Below are 4,503 nucleotides of genomic sequence, written 5' to 3' on the forward strand. Positions count from 1 at the left end.
TGCTGAAAATCACTGGCTGCAGAATTGAGCGGATACCAGTCAACACGATGATTTTCATAAGGATCTCAACACCCGATCCGCCCTTTAACAAAATAGGTTTCGATTATTCTCATATCTTAAACTTAAGCATGGAAATTTACTTAGAATGTAAACTGATCGGCGAACGACAAATAATTTACCCAAGACTGCAATCTTCCCAACAGTTGAAGAAGGATCTCAGTCTTATTTCAATTGCATTTCATTACGTCTTATATATTTGCAGCAAGTTATTACAATTGTTTGGCTTTTCAGAAAATTTCAGAACGCCGAAGTTGATTAGAACTCCACCCTGAACGATCCCGAACCCGATGCGGAAGGAGAAGTGTTGGGCATGGATGTAGAAAACCTGCCACTTTCTCGCCACCAAAGACCTCGTCCCTGAGAGAGAAAGGATTTTCGAAGATGGGCACACCTGGGGACAACTTGAAAGACTGTCCAAGGATAGACAGCTTTGGCGAGCTGCTGACGGCAGGTTCAGTCGGGGGCGATGGGCTGAAGAAGAGCAAACACGAGGAAATCTGCAGATGCTGGAAATTCAAACAACAACACACACACAAAATGCTGGTGGAACACAGCAGGCCAGGCAGCTGCTATAGGGAGAAGCCCTGTCGACGTTTCGGGCCGAGACCCTTCGTCAGGACTAACTGAAAGGAAAGATAGTAAGAGATTTGAAAGTAGTGGGCTTTCAAATCTTTCAAATCATATTTCAATGCATATCATATTTTTTACTGAGTTAAAAAATAATTACATACTGAGTATGTAATTAGTTTTGCTACAACAAGTGTATGGGACATTGGAAAAAAAGTTGAATTTCCCCATGGGGATGAATAAAGTATCTATCTATCTATCTATCTATCTATCTATCTATCTAAATCTCTTACTATCTTTCCTTTCAGTTAGTCCTGACGAAGGGTCTCGGCCCGAAACGTCGACAGTGCTTCTCCTTATAGATGCTGCCTGGCCTGCTGTGTTTCACCAGCATTTTGTGTGTGTTGGCTGCAGAAGAAGGTTGATTGGAGTCCATAAGACTTAGAAAATTACAATGAAGTAACAGGCTCTTTGGCCCATCTAGTCCATGCTAAGCCAGTTGAACTACCTACTCCTAGCGACATGCACTGAGACCAAAGTCCCCAATACCCCTACCATCCATATACCTATCCAAATTTACTTAAGTCCAAACATCCTTAAAGGCACCAACACAGGCTAAAGTTTATTAAAGTGTTAGATAGAAAACCTTTCTTTTATCAGACCAGGCACAGAATTAAAATACTTGATAGACAACCGCTTGACTATGGCAAACAATATTGGTCGCCATCTTACAGGAAAGGTGCAATTGCTTGTAGATGGTACACAGTGGATTTGAGAGGATGTTACCTAAATTGGAACCTTATAGCCATTCCCCTTAGAAGAGGGATTGAAAACTAGAGGACATAGATTTAAAGTAATTAGTTAATAAAATGGATTAGAATGGACTTGAAAAATTGCTTTCCCTAAAAGGGTGGTAAACATCTGAAACTTACTGTCTGATGGAGTGGCTGAGGCAGATTTCTCTTCACATTTAGATTGTTCTTGCCTGTGTACTGGACCCATGTCCAACCCTCCTCCTGGGCTTGGGACCCTTTGCTGTCTCAAAGAGTGGTGGAGGTTCTTGCCTGCATTCTGAAGGAGTTGGAACTAGTCCAGCAAGGATCTACTGTTGGTAGGTGATATTAGACTGAGTCCCTCTTTCTTCACTGGCAGGGAAGTGATGGGCCAAATGTCCTCTTTCTGTGTCACTAATTTAAGAAATAAATTTAAAAAGTAAAAATAACACTTTTACCATGAAGGATGTTTAGTTCATATGACAGTATCTATGTTATTTTTGATTCCAGATCTCTTCAAATTGAATTTGATTTCTCAAATATAGCTGGAATTTTAACTTGCACTTCCAGGATTTGAATGCTAGTTCGGTTATATTACCTCTACACAGACCCAGGTATTGTTCACTTTTCCTCTGTAGATTTTGTAATTGTTTTTATTTAATCATTGACGAGACAAAGATGAGGAGGAATTTCTTTAGCCAGAGGGCTGTGGAGTCCAGGTCACTGGGTTATTTAAGGCAGAGGTTGATGGGCTCTTGATTAGTCAGGGTGTGAAAGGTTATGAGGAGAGGCAGGAGATTAGGGTTGAGTGGGAAAATGGATCAGCCACAATAAAATGGCGGAGCAGACCCAATGGACTAAATGATCTAATTTTGCTCCTATGTCTTATGGTGTTATGGTAGTGAATCTGTAGAGTTCATCGCCACAGACAGCTGTGGAGGCCAAGTCATTGGATATATTTAAAGCGGATTTTAATAGGTTCTTGATTAATCAGAGCATCAAAGGTTACAGGAAGAAGGCAGGAGTATGGGGTTGAGAGGGTTAATAAATTAGCAGTGATGAAATGGCAGAGCATACTTGATGGGCCAAATGGCCTAATCCTGCCCTTATGTCTTATGGTCTTATTGCTGTTAATGCAGGCACTTACGTATTACTAAACGTTAATTGCCCTGACAAGAGAAAATCTGCAGATGCTGGAAATCCTAGAAATACACACAAAATGCTGGAGGAACTCAGCAGGTCAGGCAGCATCTATGGAAAAAAGTACAGTCAACATTTCAGGCCGAAGCCCTTCGGCAGGACTGGAGAAAAATAGCTGAGTAGTAGATTTGAAGGGAAAGGGAGAAATGCCAGGCGATAGATGGAACTTGGAGGGGGAGGAATGAAGCAAAGAGCTGGGAAGTTGATTGGTGACGGAGACAGAAGGCCACAGAAGAAAGCAGAAAGGGGGATAAGGGAGGAGATGGGCGGGTAAAGAGATAACATGAGAGAGGGACAAGGGGATGGGAAATGGTGAAGGTGGGGAGGAGATGGTGGCATTAATGGACGTTTGAGAAATTAATGTTCATGCCATCAGGTTGGAGGCTACTCAAACGGAATATAAGGTGTTGTTCCTCCAACCTAAGTGTGGCCTTCTCCCAACAGTGGAGGAGGCCATGGCTGGACATATCAGAATGGGAATGGAAAGTGGAATTAAAATGGGTGGCCACTGGGAGATCCCACTTGTCCTGACAGACGGAGTGTAGATGCTTGGTGAAGCGGTCTCCCAATTAGCGTCGGGTCTCACCGATATGCAAGAGGCCACACCGGGAGCACCGAACACAGTATATGACCCTAACAGACTCACAGGTGAAGTGTTGCCTCACCTTGAGTGTTGCCTCAAGGACTGTTTGTGGCCCTGAATGGTAGTGAGGGGGAAGGTGTAGGGGCAGGTGAAGGACTTGTTCTGAATGCAAGGATAAAATGCTAGGCGGGAGGTAAATGGAGAGGGATGAATGGACAAGGGAGTCGTGTAAAGCAGAAAGTGGGGGGGAAGGGAAAGATGTGTTTGGTGTTTAATTGCCCTGATCTGAGCAGGCAATTCCGCTGGGTTGTTATGACTGGCAAATATAGATATTATTGACAATCTCCATGGTACTGTTACTGAAACTATACATTTTTAATCTGCTATTTTAATTACTTGAATTTTAAATTCCCTGGCTGCCATTCTTGTTGAACTTGAACAAACAGCCTTTCACTCCACAATGTTGTGCCAAACTTTTAACCTTCTCTGAGATCATCCTAACCCTTCCCTCCTACAGAGCCCTCATTTTTTTCTATCATCCATATGCCTATTTAAGAGTTTCTTAAGTGTCCCTAATATGTCTGCCTCTACCACCACCCCTGATAGGGCATTCCGTGTATCCACCACTCTGTGTAAAAAAAATACTTATCTCTGACATCTCCCAATATTTGCCTCCAGTCATCTTAAAATTATCCCTCTTCCTATTAGTTTGAGTCCTTTGATCAATGACCAGTCCACCAAACCATTGTGTAATTGAACTGTTGTCATCCATTTTTGACTAATAAACAATTTCTCAAATGATAGCCTTTACTGTAGATCTCTTAATAATTACAATGAAATTCTTATTTATATAAAATAGTGTTGTAACATTGTATTAGCATAAAAGTCTGCTTCACATTTGACCAAAGGGCCTATTTCTGTGCTCTATGACTCATGACTCCATAAACACCTTTGACTTGGTAAAACAATCCAAGCTCCTTCATGGACATCAGACAACATTTTCAGCAAGATCTTAGGATGATCAAGAGCTGACTTGATCAAAGTAGTAGATTTTAAGGAAAGTCTTAAAGATTAAAAGGTAGAAGGTGAAGAAGTAATGGTGATGGTTCCAGGTGGGAGCCCTTTCTTGCTGAGTTTTTAATAATTGAGGGGTTTAGAGGAGATATATAATGTGAGAAAACCCACAACAGCATTTGCACAACCTTTAAGTTAGTGTTGATAGGACCAATGAAACTCCGCTCCAATCTGAGTATTCCTTTCTGACAAATGAACGTTTACCATGAACTTTAAAGAACAAACATTGCTGCCTCATAGATAAAG

This window comes from Hemitrygon akajei, chromosome 10 (assembly GCF_048418815.1).
Source record: "Hemitrygon akajei chromosome 10, sHemAka1.3, whole genome shotgun sequence".
NCBI lineage: Eukaryota > Metazoa > Chordata > Chondrichthyes > Myliobatiformes > Dasyatidae > Hemitrygon > Hemitrygon akajei.